Here is a 23,172-nt window from a genome sequence, read left to right as displayed (position 1 = left end):
CTTTTCTACCAAAGGCCGCCACAGAAGAAGCAAAAAAACATTAAAATGGTAGAATTTAGTAAAATAATACAAAGAAGACCAAACCGCTACATTGCAATGCTGGACAACTGAAGCCTTATTCCTAAAAGGCCAAGAAATGACAACTGAACTAGTAGAAAGAGCAGTAATCCATCAAGGTGGAGACTACCCTGTCACCACATAAAATACTTATGGATCAGAAGTCTCAACTAAGAAGAGAAAAAAATGGCAGAAGTTTCCTGCCCTTTCCTGAAACCAGAGAAGAAAACAGGCAAACAAGAAGTCAACATAATACTTTAACATCCAAAATTTGCAAAAAAAACACTCTCTGAAGAATTTAGGGATAATGACACAAAGAAGGAACAACAAGAAAACAAATTTTGTCCTAAAAACGGCTTTATACTTAAAAAAAATTAAAATAGGGAAGATCACATGAAAGAGCAGATAACTCAGAAACTCTTTAAGCAGAAGAAATAGGTAAAAGAAACGAAACCTTACGCATAGACTCAAAAATGAGTAGCCTACAAAACCCTCAAAGTCAAGAAGGGGAATATTGGTTTAACAACAGGCTTAACTCTTGCCAAAGCCTAAACAAAACTATGAATATCTGGAAGATTAGCAATCTTCCAGAGGAAAAACTGAAAGAGCTGAAATCTGGCCCATCAAAAGAACTTGTGGATAAAACCTTATCCAAACCATCCTGCAAAAACTGCAAAATCCTAGGAATTCTAAAAGAATGCAAGGAAAAACAAATGGTTCTTACACTAGGTCATATAAAACTTATAATAAAACTTCCTGGACACAGGCTTACAAACCTCTATCAGAGTCTCAATAACAGAATAAGAGAACCCTCTCTGCTTAAATTTTTTTTCCCTTTAATCTCCATGCCATCAAGCTTAGAGATTTGAGATCTGTATGAAAAAAGAGACCTTAAAACCAAAAGTCTGGATGCCAAGAAAAAGACCAAAGAGGGCAACTGGACCTCTGAACTAGATCTGCTCCCTCTAATCTGATTTAGGCAACCACCCTGGGAAGAAGAACCAGAAGTGGAAAAAACATAAGCTAGTTGAACTGAGAAAAGGACTACCAGAGCATCCACAAACACTGCTCGAGGACCCTTGGACCTTGCATAGTACCTGGAAAATTAGAGATCCGAGAGAGAATTAAGAGACCATCAGATCTAACTCTGGGAGACCCCAAAGAACCACTTTCTGATTAAAGGCATCCAGATGAGGCCACTCTCCTGCATGCAAGGACTTATGAATGAGAAGATCTGTTTCCCAGTTGTTCAGTCCAGGAACATGAACAGTAGAAGTTAAGAACAATCGACTTCTGTCCAGGAAAGAATTCACAATACTTACCTCATGACTAGGGAATGGAAGGTTCCCCTTTGATGAATGACATATGCTACTGCTGAAACATAATCTATCTGAAACTGAGATAAGATTCCCTTTCAAACAGAGGCCAACTCTGAATGACTGAAATGCATATAAAATTGTTATAAAACATAAATAGGAAACCTCGCCCTGAGAAAACCAACAAAAATCATTGCATCCTTTGAGATCTCCAGAAGGCCCCCCATTCTGAAAACAACTTGAGTTTGTAGAAAATACAGATCAAGTAGGATGAACAAAAGAAGCTCCTTGTGTAATAAGCAGAAGATTCATCAACAAAGGCAGAGACTGGCTTGTTCTGAAATCTAGATGAATCCTTGAGATAGCAGAGCAAGATCTCTGCATCACTGCCAAAGCATACAAAGCTGAAGAGGTCTCATGAGGAAGCAAACAAAAACACACCTAGCACTTCCATGCAAAGACCAACTGAGGGAAAAGAAAGAGACTGAGGGGTAGATTTATTATGCAGCGGATGTGGCAATCTACACTGATAGTTTCAGGTCCGCCTGAAACTGAAGTTAAGAAGCAGCAGTCGTTAGGTGGCGGACTGCAATAATCCTGATCCGATCCGATCAGGATGATTGACACCCCTTGCTAGCGGCCGATTGGCTACGAACGTGCAGGGGATGGCATTGCCCAAGCATTTCACCAGAAATGCTTGTACAATGTTAAATGCAGACAGTATATGCTGTCGGCATTCAGCAAGGCCGAGCAGACATGATTCTCTACAGCAAATCATGTCTGAAGGTTTAGGCAAGTGGACACTAGCTTCATTCTCCTTCGATCTATCAAGGAAAGACTTATGGAAACTGAATCTGAAGCTCCAGAAACAAAAACCTGAGTATGAGGAACCAGCAAACTCTTTTAAAAAAAATATTTTTGAAACATGTTTTTGCTAAATGAAAAGATGAAGCTTGAACCAAAATATTGCCCAGAAAAGGAAACACTGCAATATTCTGAGTTCTGATTGCAGACAAAAGCGTACCTAGGTCCTTTGAAAATATCCTGGGAATATTACCCAGACCAAACGATAAATACTAGTTGAGAAAGGCAAACCTAGGAAACTAATGATGTTCCTTGAGAATAGGAACATGAAGATAAGCATCCAGAAATCTATTGTGGATATAAACTGACCTTGAAAATAAACCACAGAAAAGTCCAAATAGTCTCTATTTAGAAAGTAGGAACTCTGAAATTAAAGGGATTGTCTAGTCAAAATTTAACATTCATAATTCAGATAGGGCATGCAATTTTAAACAACTTTCCAATTTACTTTTATCATCAAATTTGCTTTGTTCTTTTGGTATTGTTTGTTCAAAGCTTAACCTAGGTAGCCTCATAGGCTTATTTCTAAGCCTTGAAGGTCCCCTCTTATCGCAGTGCATTTTGACAGCTTTCCACAGCTAGACAGTGCTAGTTCACTTGTGCCATATAGATAATATTGCGATCACTCCAGTGGAGTTATTTATGAATCAGCACTGACCTGGGTAAGATGCAATTCTGTCAAAAGAACTGAAATAAGGGGGCAGAATGCAGAGGCTTAAATACAAGGTAATCAATGAGAGACAAAAGTATATTAATATAACCGTCTTGGTTATGCAACAGTGGCAAATGTGTAATAAAGGGATAATCTATCTTTTTAAACAGAATTTCTGGAGTAGACCGTTCCTTTCAGAGCCTTTAGGGCCAAGATAGGTCTGAAAGTTGCTTCCTTAGAGGGATAAAAAACCAACAACCCATTCCCTGTAACAACAAAGGAACAGGAACAATTCCTCTCATAATTTCTAGATCCAAAATTAACTTTAAAAAATGCCACACCTTCATGCAAAAAATCTGTTGGCGCTATACAAATACCTGATAATAATAATGTAAACTGAGATAAGGGAGTAGAATTATTGGACTGCTCAGACTTGTTCCAGTTAGAACTTGGCTTCCAGACAGAACCATGGGAACCTTCTTCAGAGTGAAGAAACCAGATTTCTGTGCCCTGTTCTGGCAAAAGGGACAAACATGATTAGAAATTAAAATTTACCAATAGAGATAATAGAATCCAAACTAGAAAAAAATAAAATCTTTCCTTGAAAGGGATGAAAGCGTGGATTCAAAACCATATTAGCAGATCAAGGGGGATATTTATCAAGCTGTCAACCGCAAAAACGTTGGAATTCCGCAAAGTAATTGTGGCGAGCTTGATTCGACCTAGTTATCAAAGCCTGAAATCTGTAAAGTAACATACGATCCGACACAGATCGATGCTTACATCATTACAGATGTTCCGAATACACATTTGGCACTATTTGACACTTTTTAAAAGTTATCAAATAATTAACCGGTTTGCTCGCAGCTATTCCGGCCCAGCGTACCTGATTTTCAATCCGCCACCCTGGAGGCAGCGGATGCCATAGGAATCAAAGGGAGTCTGAAAGCAGCGAAAGCTTATGTTCGATGCTGCCAGATATCCCATTGATTTCTATGGAAGAAAACCAGTTACATTTACCTAAATAAAATTTATTAACCCCTATCCCGCCGCTCCCGGACCACACTGCAACTAAATAAAAGTATTAACCCCTATTACACCGCTCCCGGACCCCACCACAGCTAAATAAAACTATTAACCCCTAAACCCCTGGCCTCCCACATCACTACCACTAACTAAACCTATTAACCCCTAAACCGCCAGCCCCCCACATCACCATAAACTACCCTAACTATTATACTAAAATTACATTAAACTACCAATTAAATTAACTATATTACATATTAAAAAAACCTAACCCTACTCAAATTATTTAAATCTACAATTAAAAATTACTAAGTTACACATAAAAAAACACTAAGTTACAAACAAAATCCCCAACAGTATCAAAAATAAAAAATAATTACACATAATCTAATAGCCCTATCAAAATAAAAAAGCCCCCCAAAATAACCCCCCCCCCCCAGCCTACAATAAACTACCAATGACCCTTAAAAGGGCCTTTTGCGGGGCAATGCCCCAAAGAAATCAGCTCTTTTTTCATCTCTATTCTTTAAAAGGTTATCATATACTGATTTTGTTTTTGGTATGTATTCTCTTTTGACCCTTATTAACTGCCCCTTGGCAATTGCATAAGGTACATGTTGAGGGTGGCAACTACTGGCGTGGAGAATGTAATTACCTGAAATAGGTTCTCTATATATATTCGATTCGTCTCAACACAACCATCCTTGTCACCCTCTAATGCAGTTGTCTCAAAGTACAGGCCCTGGGGCCAAATATCGCCCTCAAGATAGTGTAATCTAGCCCTCCCTTGCTTATTAGGTAAATTATTAATTTGACCCCATCAATTTTTTTAGGGTTCTAAGAGGTGTAAGAAGTAGTGATGTCGCGAACATAAAAATTTGGGTTCAAACTTCTGCAAAAGTTCGCAAACCGCCATAGACTTCAATAGGCAGGCGAATTTTAAAACCCACAGGGACTCTTTCTGGCCACAATAGTGATGGAAAAGTTGTTTCAAGGGGACTAACACCTGGACTGTGGCATGCCGGAGGGGGATCCATGGCAAAACTCCCATGGAAAATGACATAGTTGATGCAGAATCTGGTTTTAATCCATAAAGGGCATAAATCACCTAACATTCCTAAATTGTTTGGAATAACGTGCTTTAAAACACCAGGTATAATGTTGTATCGATCAGGTAGTGTAAGGGTTACGCCCGCTTCACAGTGCGCAGTGTAAGTGATATACCTGCCCTGACCATGCTTTGCAAACCAGGTATCAGTGGTCAGATGGACCCTTGCCCCAACACTGCGTGCCAGACATGCCATTATAGCAGAATTATATGGCTTTGGCGTTGCTTTTTGGTAATTAGAAGGCTGCTAAATGCCACTGCACACCACACGTGTTTTATGCCCAGCAGTGAAGGGGTTAATTAGGGAGTTAATTTTAGCTTAAGTGTAGTGTAGTAGACAACCCAAAGTATTGATCTAGGCCCATTTTGGTATATTTCATGCCACCATTTCACCGCCAAATGCGATCAAATTTAAAAAAAACTTAATTTTTTTTGCAATTTTAGGTTTCTCACTGAAATTAATTACAAACAGCTTGTGCAATTATGACACAAATGGTTGTAAATGCTTCTCTGGGATCCCCTTTGTTCAGAAATAGCAGACATATATGACTTTGGCGTTGCTTTCTGGTAATTAGGAGGCCGCTAAATGCTGCTGCGCATCACAAGTGTATTATAGCTAGCAGTGAAGGGGTTAATTAGGTAGTTTGTAGGGAGCTTGCAGGGTTAATTTTAGCTTTAGTGTAGAGATCAGCCTCCCACCTGACACATCAGACTCCCTGATCCCTCCCAAACAGCTCCCTTCCCTCCCCCACCCGACAATTGTCCCCGCCATCTTAAGTACTGGCAGAAAGTCTGCCAGTACTAAAATAAAAGGTTTTTAATTTTTTTAAAACATTTTTAAGCATATTTACATATGCTGTGGTGTAGCATTCCCCCCCTTAGCCCTCAACCTCCCTGATCCCCCCCAAAACAGCTCTCTAACCCTCCCCATCTGCCTTATTGGCGGCCATCTTGGGTACTGGGTATTATTGGGTATCTTGGGTATTATTTCACAGTCAAAAAAGTGTTGTTTTTTTAAATTTACACTACTGTTACACCAGATATGAGTGGTGGCACTGGGCAAGTGGGCACAGTATACCCTGTGAGCCTGACACACACGCTGGCAGGCAGGCAACTGCAATTAGATTAAACAGGAAAAAAAATAAAAAAAGCAGACTGATGTTCTAGCCCTAAAAAGGGCTTTTTGGGGTGCTGTCCTTACAGCAGAGATCAGATGAGTCCTTCAGGACTGTAGTGGACACTGAATACACTAGCCTAGCTATCGATTTCCCTATTAAATCAGCAGCAGCTACACTGTCCCTCCTCTCACTAAGAATGAGGCTTCCGAATGAATCTAAAATAGATGCTGTCCAGGAGGTGCGAGGGTCTGGGAGGGAGGGTCTGCTGCTGATTGGCTGTAATGTGTCTTCTGACTGTGAGGTACAGGGTCAAAGTTTACTCAATGATGAGGAATAGGGGGCGGACCAAAAATCGCATATGTTCGCCGTCCTCGGCGAACGTGAACATGCTATGTTCGCCGGCGAACTATTCGCGACATCACTAGTAAGAAGCTGATGTTCTAAATAGACAAACGCAAGATAAATATAAAGATAAGCATTGCATTGTCCAGTGTAGACTCCCATTATGCACTGCTTGGTCACTTTTTATTCAGTTCCAGAATGATCACTTCACTTGGCTCACAGAAGCTAAACATACTCTGTGAATGTCTATTGTGGACTACAGCTCCTGCCATGCACTAGTACTTGGGTAAATGTCACTTCCAGATCCTAGTATATCCAGTTCCAAAACACTCACTCTGTTCAAGTGGCCCCCATGGGGGAAGAACATTTGGTTTGAAACCCCTGCTCTAATGTAATGTCCAAAAAGTTTATATATGTGTTACCAATCTCATATGTAAATCTTAAATTGAGATTATTTTTATTGATGTAATCTACAAACCTCATCGTCGCAACGTCCCCCTGCCAAATAAACAGGAGGTCATCGATGAATTGTCTGTAGAAGATGATATTCTCTTTATAGGGGTTTAAATCTCCAAAGATGTAGGTCAGCTTCCACCAACCCATATACAGGTTGGCGTACGAGGGGGCAAATTTTGCCTCCATAGCTGTCCCACATCTCTGGAGATAAAACTCTCCCTCAAACTCAAAATAATTATGACTAAGAAGAAACTTAGTAATTCTAAGGACATAAGTCCGAAACTCCTGAGATAAAAAGGAATGATTAGTGAGTAAAAATGTCAAGAGCCATTAATCCCTTGTCGTGAGGGATGGACGAGTACAGGGCAGTCACATCAACCGTCATTCATTTGTAAGTTGCTTTCCATTCTACGGATTCCATCAATGTAAGTACATGTTAAGTATCTTTCACGTAGCTTGGCAAAGCAAGTACCAAGGGATGAAGCAATGTATCCAACCATTGGGAGGTGCGTTCAAGAAGTGAGCCAATTCTACTCACTATAGGGCAACCAGTGACATTTATCAGTGACTTATGCACCTTGGGGAGGTGGTGGAAGGCTGGAGTAACTGGATACTCCACATATAAGTATTCCAAAGTCTTTTGATCTCTAAATCCCTGTTCTAGCCCATCATCCAGAAGGTGCATAAATTTAACCTGATAATTTTTTCACTCGATTGTGAGAGAGCTTACAGTAGTTTACTTCCACAGTTAACTGTCGTAGTGCTTCTTTCGTATAGGTGAGTCTATCCAATACCACCACAGAGCCCCCCTTATCAGCAGCCCATATCACAATATTGGTATTATCTTGTAGCTCCTTGAGGGCTTCTCTCTCTTGTCTGGTCAAATTTCCAGGGACCAAAGTCTCTCTCCCAGCAAGGAGCTTCAAATCTCTTTCAACTCTATTGTAGAATTTCTCGATGAGGGATCCTCTGCTGTGTATTGGATAGAAGGTGGATTTGTTCTTGAAATCACCAAGGGAGGTTACACTCTTACTAGCCTGAGTCAAGGTACTATCTCCCAGTAATTTGTCTAAGGATATTAAATCACAAGTTTCAGAAAAAGACAAATCTGAGTTTAAGTTTATTCTTGCAATATTGTCAGTTCTCATCCTACTGTCAGGGATCTGTTCTCCCTGTTCAGACCTTGAAAAGTTCTTCTGTAATGTTATGTTGCGTGCCAATCTATTGTTATCAATCATCGTTTTGAATAAATCAAAATGTACAGACAGTACAAAACCTGGTCCTAAACCCAGGACTTTTATGTGTGTTTCACTCAAAACGATGGTAGCGGCAATGCTGCGAGCATAGATGCCGATCGGAGATAGATCGAAAGGCTTCCCCAACAAAGAGGTCGGGACTGACAACATCTTGGCACAAAGGTGAATGGCAAATGTGTTAATAATGTGTTTTTAAATATAGTACAGGGCAAATTGAATTTTCAAATTACGCTTTTTGTTTGTTTTTTATTGCATTTTCCATACTGTCCCAAGTTTTTCAGAATTAGGTATGAACGCGACCTGACTAGCACAAAAAGCTTAACTCTAGCAAAGTTTCCCAATCGCAAAAAAATAAATAAATAGTGCCACTTGTAATCTAGGTTTATCCCCATTTACGTTAGGAGCTAAATGTTATAATTTATGCTTTACCCTAGGTTTAATCCAGATTATCTTCATCATCCCAAATCAGAATGTAAATATATTGTAAATATCCTGGTAATGGTAATTTATTGATTTCTAAACATGAAGGCCATTAAAGAAAGAAATTTGCAATAAAATGAGGTCAGAATTAATTATCTAATAACTATTGTTCAAATCCTGAAATTGATCCTAAAGTTGATATGCTCCCCAGATTTAATTGTAGGTATTAATAAAGTGTTGAAAAATCTGTTAGTTACTCAAATCTTCTAACCCATTAGCTTAAATTTTTTTTTTTAAATCTCCAGGTTATAGTTAAAACACAAATCTGGCTCATGTCAGTGCCATTGAATGAGTTCAAATAATGTGACCCCATACGGCATACATTCCGCATTACAATAAAACTCAAACTACAAGAATGGGTGTAAAGGCCGTAGCCCGCATTTATTAAAATATTAATCATTTAACATTTAAATTCAATAGAATTCAATAACAAACAAAGTAACCTAAAGTGCTTGCCCCAGAGATGTACCTTCCACCGGCTTACCGCCAGGTACATTCCCCCACACAACTCTCCCGCCTCTTTAGGGAGGTACCACTTTACTTCATTTTCCCTTCCACAACAAGCACCCCCGCCATACCTTTTTAAACCACAATCCACAGGGAGGGAGGGAGGGAACTTCACCTTGCGATTGCAGGGATACAAGATGGAGCACCTTCCACAACCCTTTCCCTAAATAAACAAGCCCCCCCAGCTCCACCCCCATCCAGACTGCTCCATTGCCTGGATAGGGGTCACCTACCCCTCCGTTGATTCCTCCTACGGGGTTTCATTGACCCCATACGGCATACATTCCGCATTACAATAAAACTCAAACTACAAGAATGGGTGTAAAGGCCGTAGCCCGCATTTATTAAAATATTAATCATTTAACATTTAAATTCAATAGAATTCAATAACTTAAAACTTTAATAACAAACAAAGTAACCTAAGGTGCTTGTCCCCAGAGATGTACCTTCCACCGGCTTACCGCCAGGTACATTCCCCCACACAACTCTCCCGCCTCTTTAGGGAGGTACCACTTTACTTCATTTTCCCTTCCACAACAAGCACCCCGCCACAGCTCGTCACCGACGAGCACACCCCACCCGGGACAAAGCCTGCAACACCCCCTCTCTAAGGTTAAAATTGAAGAGGTGGAGCCCCACCTCGTTCAAATGAACTCCGTCCTTCAAGAAAAAACAACGCCCTGTCTCACCTTCAAACTCAACATGGCGGATACAGAATCCACCCAGCTTGCTAACAAAACTACTAATGGTTCTATTAATTTTCTTCCTAGAGACCTCCAGCTTCCTATGGTCCCACGCTGCCCTCCATACTGAGCGAGGCTCAATATCTGACCAAATCAGCATAATATCCGGGAACAACAATTTCAACCTACCCAAATCCCTTTTGATATGGTCCACCAAATCTTTCTGAGACTGATAACCTAGATCGTTGCCTCCCGCATGTATCAACAAAATATCTGGAGGACAAAACAACCTGGCATAGTCTATTACTTTTCTAAGCAGTTGGTCCCACTTCAGCCCCCTTACCCCGAACCATCTCAACCTCACTGTCTCCTCTGAAAAATTCAACTGCACCCCCAGGTCCTTCACAGCCGCCGTCTTGCGAGCCCAGTAAATGTAGGAATGCCCCACAATCCAACAAATGGCCGGACCTGCAAAATAAAACAAAACAAACTAACTCCTCAAAATCAGGCCTCACAATCAGCCGAAAACATCCAGACTTCCAACCACCAATTCTCTTTATAACATTCTCACCAAGCCCCAAGCTGGCGGCCTCCGTGGCAGCCCCAATACGGAACGAATGCGTTCCAAACTCCCCAGCCGAATAACCCAACTTCTTCAGTCCTTTCCGCATCACCGCCAAAAACTGAAAGCGGGATAACACAGACCCATCACCATGCACAAACAGCGGAAGAAAACCAGCCGGTCTCTTTTCCATAAACCTTGCCATCAACCGTACCGGGCAGCAAGCCCTTCCCGTTTTACCCATCTTCACCCATCTACCCACTCCCTCTTGATCCGTTTTTTGATCGCCTCAACCACACCCATAAGGTCTCACCTTCCAACAAAATATCACAAGCCTGCAGGCCTCCCCTATCCCATCTATTGGCCACTACCAATTCCGACACACGGAAAGCCCCAAAAAAAGCCAACGCAAAAACTGCCTGGAACAACCTCATCTCAAATTCGGAGGAACACACGGCCCCCAGGACACCTATCAACCTCTCCAGCATCGCAAAGACCACTGGCCTCCGTTTATCCCTGCCTGCCCCTCCCTTACAGATTCCCCTTACCGCTAACTTCACCACAAACCTCTTCGTTAAATCCTCCCAATCCATTAGTTTAAACAGAAAACCCAACGCCGCTATCCTCTTCTTAACCATTGATCTCGACAGGCCCTCATGTCTCCACACCTCAATCCATTCCAACAAACCTCTGAACCACCCTTGCTTCGAATTAACAACCTCCTTACTCTTCAATACTTGCAGCCACTGCCTCCAAACCCTCACATACTCCTCCCACGTACCTCAAGCTAAGGCTCCACTTGCCACTTCCATCAATCCCAGAATTTCACCTCCAACAGATCCGCCGGGCAGCTGACCCCTTCCTCCTCTGCCTCTGGTGCCTCCGACCGAAAACGATCCCACTGGAATCGAGAAAGAGCATCAGCAATTACATTTGTACAACCTGGCACATGAACAGCATGAAAATACACATTCAGCCGCATGCACTCCAATACAAACAGCCTCAACAACCGGACCACTGGCAATGAACTCGAGGACAGCCTATTAATTGAAAACACCACACCCATGTTATCCGTGTGGAAAACAACTCTCCTATCCTTCAAGATCTCAGGCCATACTCTCACTGCCACCACAATGGGAAAAAGCTCCAAAAACACCAAATTCCTAGTCAGCCCCATCTCCCTCCATCTAGGCGGCCACTCCCCTACACACCACCGCCCTTTTAGGTATGCTCCAAAACCGATTGCCCCCGGCGCGTCCGTAAACAAATGCAGATCCCTGTTTGACACTGCCTCCTCCTGCACCAAAGCCTTCCCATTGAAGTTATCCAAAAAGGTTAACCACACTTGCAAATCCTCCTGCAACTCTGTTCCAACCTTAATCAATTGCCTCGGCTCCGTCACACCCGCTGTCACCAGTGACAGCCTTCTGCAGAAAACTCTCCCTGCTGGTATAATCCGGCAAGCAAAATTTAGCTTACCCACCAACGATTGCAACTCCCTCAGCTGAAGCTTCCGCTTCCCCATCGCCCTTGAAATGGCACCCCTGAGGTCCACCAACTTATCCTGAGGTAAACGGCACTCCATAGCCACCGAATCAATCTCAATTAAAAAAAAACTCAAGGATGTTTTGGGGCCTTCCGTTTTTTCATGAGCCACCGGGATCCCAAAGTCCTCTGCCACCTTGAAGAAACAATCCATCAGCAGCTGACAATGCCCATTATCCACCTTTCCCACAAAAAGAAAGTCGTCCAGATAATGAACCACAGATGACAAGCCCGAGACACGCCGCACCACCCACTCCACAAAGGTGCTAAACTTTTCAAAATATGCGCATGAGATGGAACACCCCATTGGCAGGCACAGGTCCACATAAAAGGCCCCCCTGAAAAAACACCCCAACAAGTGATGACACACCGGGTGAACCGGCAACAGCCGAAAGGCAGCCTCCACATCCACTTTACCCAACAACGCCCCCTCTCCCGCTTCTCTCACCAAATCCACCGCCCTATCAAATGAGGCATACCGAACCGCTGCCACTTTCGGGTCAATCCCATCATTCAGCGAACAGCCCTTAGGGTATGACAGGTGGTGTATCAAGTGGAACTGGCCCGCCACTTTTTTGGGCACCACCCCCAATGGTGACACCCTCAAGTTCCCCATGGGCGGGCCCGCCATCCTCCCCAGCGCAACTTCTTTGTCCAGCTTCCCCTGCACCACCTCTGGAAACTCCTTAGCAGACCTCAAATTATCCACGACCGTTGTTTTCCCCCCATCCACAAACGGAATCCGGAAACCCGAACTAAACCCCGTAAGGAGCAATTCCGCGTCCCCAGCCTTACCCCTGACCTTAGCGAACTGCTCTAACCAAGGCACCATCCTTCTTACCTTCACCGGAGTCTTGGCTCTTAGGAGTAGTCTCCCCCCCTTTTCCGGCTCCAATACCTTTTTTGAAACATCTGGTCCATGGATGACTGCCTTCGCATCCTGAACACGCATGCTTGTACTTGCAACCACTACCGAACTTACACTGCCCTTCATTGTATTGGAAACACAAGCCCTTTCTAATGGCCACCGCTGCTCCCCCGCTTGCACTCCCTCCGACTGTTCCACCGGCCTGATTTCCGATTCCCCCTGCACCACGAAAGGAACCTCGTAACGGCGTCATCAGCTCCAACCAGATCCCCATGTCCCTGTCGTCCCATCGCATCTAGGGACGCACCGCCATCCTCTGTCGAAACTGTTCATCGTACCGCCACCACGCAAGTCCTCCATACGTCCTACATGCCCCAGAAATTTCATCATAGTAACAGAATAACGCGGAGCATTGCTCCGGTGTCTTTTCCCCCACCACTGCTGCCAGTATACTAAATGCCTTTGACCAGTTAGATAACGTCTTTGGAAGTTTTCGGTACCTTTTCTTCCTTTCGTCTTCCTCCTTCTTCTCCTTGTCGCCCTTCGTGTCCTCCTTGATGTCCAAGATCTGCTCCAGCGGCAATAAAGAAAATATTTCTAAGAATTCTCTTTTCCATATTTTCTCCTTCACCTCCTGCGTCAAATGGATCCCTAGCGGGCCAATCGAGCATAAACAAGGCCTCCTCAACGCACTTTCCGCCACCTTCACCGCACCTGCCGTGCTAGTCCCACTAGCCTGGACCACTGCTGGACCTCCACCTCCTTGTCCCAATCCCGCTATTGGGACTCCTGTCCCCGACCCCACACCCCATGCCGCCGCAACTTCACCTTGCGGCCCCCTTGTCTGCCTCTCGAAGCTCGCCAGCAACTCCCTCAATCCAGACACCAATGAAGTCTGAGCCACATTTACACCATGCATACTCCCAGCCACTCCCACATTGTTAGTAGCGCCCTCACCTGCTACCGTGGGTGCCGTTGCTGTTCCCACCTCCGGGACTGGAGCTTCCGCAGCCCTGACCGCAGGCCTCCCTCTGGACTCCCTCTCTCTCTCCCTGTGTCCGCTCCTCCGTGGCGACCCGGACCTTGATCTCCTTCTCCTGCTGCCCCTTTCCACTGTCCTCTCCAATCTTCCCCAGGTGGGAGATCGTCTCCTTGCATGATATCCTTCCCTCCTACATGGCGAACGGGACCGCTCCCGCCGCCGTCCGGCTCCCGACCTCCGAGGACTGTGGCGCGCCTGGGAGTCCCTGCCCGGCGGCCGTATCTGTGGAGAGGAGACAGTGAGAACCCTATCCTGCCCCCTCCCCACCCTATCAGTCTCCCCCCTTTCCCCTGCCACTATGCTCCCTGCCCTGCTGCCACCTCTCTCCCCCCTCCCCCCCTGACCCGCCCCCCATGCCTGAAGCAGGTGCTCTAGATCAGCTAGGTCCCCTACCTGCCGTGTTACAGCCGGACCCGCCGACGTCCCTTCCCCAGGATCCTCTGCATCCAGGTCACTATAAGCGTAATCGATCCATAGCTCATCCCCATCCAGGGCGCGCCCCTCTGCTTCAGCAGAGATATCTGCCCCACCACCCCTTTGCCCTTCAGTCTCAGACCCCCTTCCTGCAAAAGATAAACAAGCCATGTCAGATTCCCCTAACACACCCATCCCCCTACCTACACCCCTACCTCTGCTGCTTACCTTTTTTCCCTTTCCTTTTGCTCCTCTCCCCCTCCCCCCTCTTCCAGCAACAGTTTTTTCCCTTGCCTTTACAGCCCCAGAGCCTCTGTCCTGACTATTCCCCTTACTAATTCCCCTTTGCCTGCTAACCCTTTCAACTATTTGCCTCCTTCCCTCCCTCAGCCCCTTTTCAATTTGCCCCTCCATATTTGCCCTTAACTCCTCTACTGTCCCTTTTGCCCCCAAACCACTTCTCCTTATTATCCCCCTTTCTCCCCTCCTCTCCACAACCAGGTCCCGTGTAACAGCCTCCTCCAGGGCCTGGGTTGGGCCTACCCTTGCCGCTCCCCCTTCCAGCCTCCTTGCCGCTCTTCCCCGGCCTGTGCCGTCATTCCCGCCAAGCTGATCAAGGCCCGGCCCACCTTCCACTTCCTTACCTGCCGCCATTCCGGTCCTGCTGGGCGCTCCGCTCGCAACATCCGGGACCGCTACATGTGACACCACCTGCTCCCGGACCATCGCTCCTCTCTGACTTGGCTCCCTCTGGTGCGCAGACAAGCCACCTAGCTGCGCTTGCCCACCGCCGCTGCCTCTGCTCCCGCTGCCGCCTCCATCCAGCGATAACCGCTCCGGTGGCAGTGACCGCCTCTGCGGCCTGCCGCTACAGCTCCTGTCAGCCTCAACTCTCCCACTGGTAAGCTTGGCGGCGGCTAAGTAATCTCTTAGCCACGCCGTGCCCCGCTCCACTGCAACACTCTGCAATTCCGACATAAGGTCCTCCATCTTCCAATATCTCTGCAATCGCAAGCTCCGCAGCTCCAACTTCACCTTGCGATTGCAGGGATACAAGATGGAGCACCTTCCACAACCCTTTCCCTAAATAAACAAGCCCCCCAGCTCCACCCCCATCCAGACTGCTCCATTGCCTGGATAGGGGTCACCTACCCCTCCGTTGATTCCTCCTACGGGGTTTCATTTATGCTTTATTGGTGAAAACATCAATGTCTCTATGGTTATAGAGAGGAAGAAAAGTTTAGTATATTATGCAAAACTAATCTTAAAATGTGTCATTTGGAAGTTACTGAACTGGGCCCTGGGGCCAATGACCTTCCTTTCTTCTATGCTAACAATTTGTTCCATTTTAATTTATATTAAAAATTTATGCCAAAAAAGTTATTTTATCCATATCTTATTTATGACAAGACGAGGAAGTACAATACACTTTTCTTGCTGTGCCTCCTTTTTCTTTTGGACTCATTTTTACCACCATCACAAGGTACTTTTCAAAACCCCTCTATTTCCACCTTCTTTCCCTCACATAAAAGAGCTTGGCAACACCCAGAAATGTGTGCTGCAAAAACAGGATCTTGTCTGCTTGCAGGTAATATATCCATTACCATTAAAAAAAAATTCCCCTAAAACAAACTGGCATGTCCCTGGTTTAAATCCTAGAAATGCTACTTAAAACGTATCCTTTTACATTCTGTAACCAATCTGTTTTCAAATCCTTTTTATGTGTTATCCCAACTAGGCTCCCTTTAGCTTGTAGCCTGGACAATTTTGGGGGATCATGGTCTCAAATGCCCATCTAATGAGGCTCATATCCTTAAACAAGAACAGGCTACCTTTACACGTGGTCCAAATAGACTTAAAGGGACATTCCAGCCAAAATTAGAATTCACATGAATGTATTTCACTTTTGAATAGAAGCATTTTTGTAATATACATGTAATAGAAAAAATGCTTCTAGTGAAAGCTATAGCTGTTTCAAAAGTGTATTTAAGTATGCACCGTGCACCAGCATTTTAAACACAGCACTTGCTCAGAGAGACTAAGGTGCTTGCACCATCTGGTAATGACTCAACTTGTTAATTGCTGACATGATACAAGAGCTCTGAGGAGCTGCAGTATTTAAAATGCTGGTGGAGAATATCTCATCTGTGCTTTGCAGCATTTACTCCCATGGGATCCCCCCCATGTACAGGACCAACCCCGAAGGCAATACACAGAAGAAGACAGTGCCATTAAGAGGAGCTGTAGCGTAAAGGAGACAGGTAAATATAAATTGATCAGTAGCGTTGAGGGACGCCTCTTCGGCGGTCATACCTGTTGATACGTATATTACCAGCTCCTCTCTCATATGCCTGTGTATTATTTCACTAGCCTGATTGGTGGGTTTTTGGTGCCTGTTTTCATGTTGCTGTGACTTTGTTTGCACTTTGGATAACTACCTGGACGGCTGTATTTTCACAATTGGATTTACAATCAAGATCCTTAAAATGACAGTTACATGGACATTCGTAACTTAATTGATTCAAGTCAAGACATTCTGTGGTCAAACTGCACTTTAAATTATTATAGCCGTCATACTCCATATCAAGGGATCCCTAGTATGTGTATATATATTTTTATAGGTGTACATTAAAGTATGTTTTGTATTTTGGCAATTGAAGTCTCTGTCTAATAATTGTGCAGTTGTGCTTTCTCCCTAGACTTTTAGGAACCTCTTATTTGAGGTACCTACTTTCTTCTCTACTTAATCTAAATATCTCGCTATAACTTACATGCACATGCAGGGAAAACTGTTAACACTAAAACAGAGGTAACCTTTACTAGAAGCATTTTTGCCAGTACATGTAAATTGCAAATACGTTTCTATTCAAAGGTGTAGTTCATCTATGTGTATTTAAATTTTGACTGGAATGTCCCTTTAATGCAACTTTGTAAGGGATCTGGTTTCTTTTCATACAAAACAGAAAGTCAACATGCACATGATGTTCAACATCCCTTTATACACTGGATTGAACCAGTGTTTCCCAGCCGTGGTCTTCAAGTACCCCTAACAGTCCTGGCTTTCATTATAGCTGAACTAGAGCCCAAGTGAAATAATCATCTGATGGATGAGAGCAGGTTAGTAACCATGGTTACTGATCAGCGGATTACTTCACCTGTGCACTGGTTCAGCTAATATTAAAACCAGGTCTGTTGGGGGTACTTGAGGACCGCTGTTCGGAAACACTGGATTATACAATCAATTAAATTAAAATAGCCCCCCCAGTTTCATGTCATTCATACTTTTGGAATGTAGATTTGATTTTCTATATTTTCAACTCCTGGCCAGCTAACCATTTACATTTACTGACTTCACTGTTTTTGTCTTACTTTCCTCCATATTCTCCTGTCACCTCTACATCTATTAATAGGTGTGTTAAATGAGTTATGAGTAAAACCCACATGAATCTTAGCTTCATGGCTTCAGGTAAACGTTCCCCCTTTTTAAAAATGTTTATATTTGCAAAATATTGTTAAGGCAGCTTTGACTTTAAGCACGACATATAATCTCCTCTAGTCAGCTACTAGGAGTGTGTTCCCATAATGGTAATAGGTGTCACATTAAACTTGTAATCCGAAAGAGTTTGACTTTATGGAGTCTTATTTAAAATCCATCCCACAATATAGATTCCACTGCTGTTAGTAAAGCAGTATTCTTATCTGATGACTATTAGCACAAGCCTTATTTTAATGTTATATTCTCATGTCATAGTTTCATTTTTCTGTTTTAACTTCTGTTTTCAGATTAGTTTAATGGGAAATTGCTGTATATAAATCATTAATAATTTAGATTATTCCTTAACGTTAGAATAATTCAAATTTTGAAACCTTTGAAACAGGTTTTGAATGCTCTGTCCTTTACCTACAAAAATACAAAAGTTAGTGCAACAAGTTTTAAATTGGGAGCAACACTGAATTGAATCAAAATAATTTATACCTGAAGTGATGTGTTCAGCTAATATTATCTAGATATCTGTGTGTTTGCTGGCAATCTGAATAGGATACTAGATGGCACTGATGATCAAGGCTCATTATTTAATTGATCTTTACCATTATAAAAAAAAAAGACAATGAATAAATACTAACAGAAGGGAAAAGCAGTTCCAAAGTCTACACTCCTTTTATAGCTAGGTAATTTCCATGTGTGCCTCTTTTAATGTGCAATCAAGTCGGTAAAGTTAAATAAACACTATTATCTAAAGTACACAAAGCTGTCTAACACACACTGGTACCAGTATCTCCAGGACACCCTGCGTTGATCATGAAGTCATCCACCGTCCATAAAACTAAACAGCTATAAAAACCATAACTTAGGCAAACACTCTGACTACAATTTAAACTTATTTAGTTTACGTTACACACTGTCACTCTGTGGGATTCTTTTTTACTTTTTTTTTTAAGAATTTATAGTTTATCACAACCACAAAGGACATTTAAAAATAATTTGATGTTGATATTTATTAAAAATGTTTTTGTATATTTTCAGTTTTGCTGCATGACAAAAACAGAAAATGTATAGATCTTTTTATTTGTTAAAAAATAAAATTACTAATCATGTGACTAGATCCTACACTTTTTAATGATTGCTGTGCTGCAGGTGTCAAGTTAAAAAACTTAACTTTCCTTAAATGCTTTTAAAGGTGAATTAAACAATATCAAGGTTATACCGTTGGCTTGATATTGTATGTTGTATATATTTTTTTAAAAGGCAAATATTCAGTGGAAAAAAAAAAGAAGATACAGTGGGCTGCAATACGCATACCCTTGTTTACACTGGCAGGGAAACACAGGGGGCCTGGCAATGTCACATATTACATCATTGGCTGTTTGACAGCATGTATACGTTACTTACATGAATATTTGTCTTTTTATAAAAAAAGAAAGTGAAATTAATTTTATACTGGTTCAGGATACACAACAATCGTAAGTTTAGTCACCATACACAATACAGATGGCCCTCAGTTTATGCAGGTTTAATTTGCGCCGTTTCAGAACAACAACCTTTTGTTTCAGTCATGTGACTGCTATTGAAAAGCATTGAAAAGTGCACTAATTAAAATAGCCAGTAGGTGGAGCTTCCGCTTGTGTTGCAGCAAAGTTATGCAAGCTTAGCTTTGAAATTAATCTGTGTACACAGAACAGAACTTAGCTATCGAGCAGATTCCAAAGCAACAAGATCTAGCAGCCCCTTCCCTATTATCTTCCTGTCCAGCTGCTTGAGGTGAGGGTGCCTAACTGCCTATTATTCAGTCCAGATTGAAATGCATAGAATAGCTACAGACCCAATATTATCTAACATGCTAACAATGCATAGAACTGTTTGCAGAAAAATGCAATTAAAAAAATGTTTTTGTTCATTAAACTTAGTTTGATGATACAGTCTGTTGTGTGATTATTTAATTAGGTTTATAATTCTGTTTAGCATTTAAAGACTTCATTTAAAAGCTTTAAAAATAATGTATTAGGTGTTACTTATGTCAATTTTGAGAGGGGCCTGAAACCTAACTCCCTCACTTCCCATTGACTTACATTATAAACTGGGTTTCAGTTTACAACGGTTTCGATTTACAACCATTCCTTCTGGAACCTAACCCCGGCGTAAACTGAGGGCTACCTGTATAACGTTCCAATGGTTTATTCCATTGATAATAAAAATGCGTATAAAACATTGATAGCTTTTTATTTTATTTTTTATTTTTAGAAAATGTAAACCTGTTTTCAGTTTACACCTTCATTAAATATTTATTTTAACTCCTAGAAAACACTGACCGGCTTGTTTTTATCATCCACATACCTTCCTCTGTGCAAAGGAAAACATGTTTCTGTCATGCACATAGCCCATTTATCTCCCATGTTTGTCATAGAGACACAAGTTTTTACCCTTATTTGATGGGGAGTATCCCCTCTTTCAGGTGAGTATTTACTTGTGATGAAGATTTTAAAAGTTAATACAAATAGTCGTCAGCTATCCCACTAGTCATTCGGTAGTTTTTCTATTGTGGGGATTAAGTGCTATTATATGGCCTCTATATCATCCTCTGGTTTGGTACAGAAGAATGTGATATCCCTCATTTGAAAGAAGGGATTTCCCTTTTATGAGGGTAACATGTCACTGATTTTCAGGTGATCACCAAAATACTGGTGATCATCTTTCCCAACTTGGCACCACAGCAAAGTACAAATTGATTTGGAGAAACCTTAAGAGATCTGATCACCACTCATTAGGATATCAGATCCAATTTTGTTAAGAGATGATTACCCTCTTCAGTTATAAGTTTCATATCTATAGCCTTATTAAAGGGACACTTTTGTGATTCAGATAGATCATGACATTTTAAGCAACTTTCTAATTTACTCCTATTATCAAATTTTCTTAATTCTCTTGGTATCTTTATTTGAAATGCAAGAATGTAAGTTTAGATGCCGGACCATTTTTGGTGAACAACCTGGGTTGCTGATTGGTGGATAAATTCATCCACCATATCAAATTTATAAAACTTTGAAAAAATATGCAAAGAGGGCCAAGTTGCAGCCTTGCAAATCTGTTATACAGAAGCTTAATTTTTAAATGACCAGGAAGAAGAAACAGCCCTCGTGGAATGAACAGTGTTTCTCTCAAGAGGTTGCTGTCCAGCAGTCTCATAGGCGAAACAAATAATACTCCTTAGCCAAATATAAAGAGAAGTAGCCATAGCTTTCTGACCCTTGCCAGAAAAACAAACAAACAAAGCAGAAGACTGATGAAATTCCTTAGTCGCCTGAAGATAAAAATTCAAAGCATGCACAACATCTAGGTTGTGCAACAAACGCTCCTTAGGAGAAGGAGGATTAGGACACAAAGAAGGAACCACAATCTCCTGATTAAAACTCTTGTTTGAAACAACCTTAGGTAGGAAACCTAATTTAGTACGTAGAACCACCTTATCAGAATGAAAAATAAGATAAGGAGACTCAAAATGCAGAGCTGAGAGTTCTGAAACTCTCTGAGCAGAAGAAATAGTAACAAGAAACAAAACCTTCCAAGATTACATCTTAATATCTAAGGAATGCATAGGTTCAAACGGAGCCCACTGTAAAACTCAAAGAACAAGGTTAAGACTCCAGGGAGGAGTAACGGACATAAACACAGGTCTGATCCTAACCAAGGCCTGACAAAAGGATTGCACGTCTGGCGCATCCGCCAAACGCTTATGCAATAAAATAGACAATGCAGAAATCTGACCTTTCAGAGTACTGACTGACAAAACCTTCTTCAGACCCTCCTGGACAAAAGACAAAATCCTAGGAATCCTGACTCTACTTCAAGAGTAGTCTCTGGATTCACAGCAATAAAGATATTTACGCCACATCTTATAGTAAATCTTTCATGTCACAGGCTTACAAGCCTGAATCGTGGTCTCAATGACCAACTCTGAAAATCAAACGCTTAGATAAAATCAATCAAGCATCAAGAAGTAGAAGGTCCTTCCTCAGAGGGAATCTCCACAGAGGTAGAGACAACATTTCCACTAGATCTGCATACCAGATCCTGCAAGGCCACGCCAACGCTATGAGAATCACTGATGCCCTCTCGAACGGAGGAAATATGTAAGCTTGACTGAAATTCCAAGGGACTGCAAGAGTATCTATCAAGAAAGCCTGTGGATCACTTGACCTCGAGCCGTACCTCATAAGCTTGGCATTCTGGCTGCCCCCAATTGAGGATTAAACTGGACATGATAAACTGGGCTAAGGCTAACTGAGGCCAGGCCAGTAGAGCATTGAAAATCGCTCTCAGTTCTAGAATGTTTATAGGGAGAACTGACTCCTCCCGAGTTTCAAATTGCTCCCCAACCTAGAAGGCTGGCATCCGTGGTCACGATCACCAAGGAAGCCCTGCGAAAGCAAGTTCCCTGGGAGAGGTGTTCCTGAGACAACCACCACAGAAGAGAGTCCCTTGTCGTCTGATCCAGAACTATTTGCGGAGACAGATCTGAATAGTCCCCATTCCATTGCCTTAACATGCATAACTGCAGAGGTCTGAGATGGAACGAGCAAATGGGATGATGTCCATGGAAGCTACCATCAGACCAATTACCTCCATACATAGAGCCACTGACGGCCGAGGAGAGTACTGAAGGACAAGACAAGAGCCGAAGATCTTTGTTTTTCTGACCTCTGTCAGAAATATCTTCATTAGTAGGGAGACTATTATGGTCCCTAAAAACACTACTCTTGTGGCTGGAATCAGAGAACTCTTTCCAAGATTCACCTTCCAACCGTCGGAGTGAAGAAAAGATAACAAAATCTCTGTATGTTTGCTTGTTGAAAAGACGGCTCCTGAACCAGAATGTCATCCAGATAAGGAGCTACTGCAATACCCCGAGACCGGATCACTGCCAAAAGAGCCCCCAGGACTTTTGAGAAAATTCTGGGAGCTGTGGCAAGGCCGAATGGAAGAGCCACAAACTAAAAATGATTCTCTAAGAAAGCAAACCTTAGAAACTTGTGATGATCCCGGTGAATTGGAACATAAAGGTACGCATCCTTTAAGTCTGTGGTTGTCATAAACTGACCCTCTTGAACCAAAGGAGGAATGGAACGTATAGTCTCCATTTTGAAGGACGGTACTCTGATGAACTTGTTAGGTTTAAAATAGGTCTGAAAGTCCCCTCTTTCTTGGGAACCACAAACAGATTTGAATAAAATCCCAGACCCTGTTCCTGCAGGGGGAACTGGAACTATAATTCCCAGGGAAAAAGATCCTTGATTCAAGAACGCCTCTCTCTTTATCTGGTCTACAGATAATCTTGAGAGAAGAAACCTGCCTCTGGGAGGAAACGTCTTGAATTCTATCT

General features: G+C 42.6%; 1 protein-coding gene across 10 annotated transcripts in view; it reads right to left on the bottom strand.

The window, feature by feature from the left end:
* LOC128656206 (glutathione hydrolase-like YwrD proenzyme) overlaps window positions 1-23,172 on the bottom strand; it is a 628,013-nt gene that overhangs the window by 95,692 nt on the left and 509,149 nt on the right. The gene's annotated exons all lie outside the window — the stretch shown is intronic.

Source organism: Bombina bombina, chromosome 4 (genome assembly GCF_027579735.1).
Source record: "Bombina bombina isolate aBomBom1 chromosome 4, aBomBom1.pri, whole genome shotgun sequence".
Lineage (NCBI taxonomy): Eukaryota > Metazoa > Chordata > Amphibia > Anura > Bombinatoridae > Bombina > Bombina bombina.
This window is presented reverse-complemented; position numbering and strand designations above follow the sequence as displayed.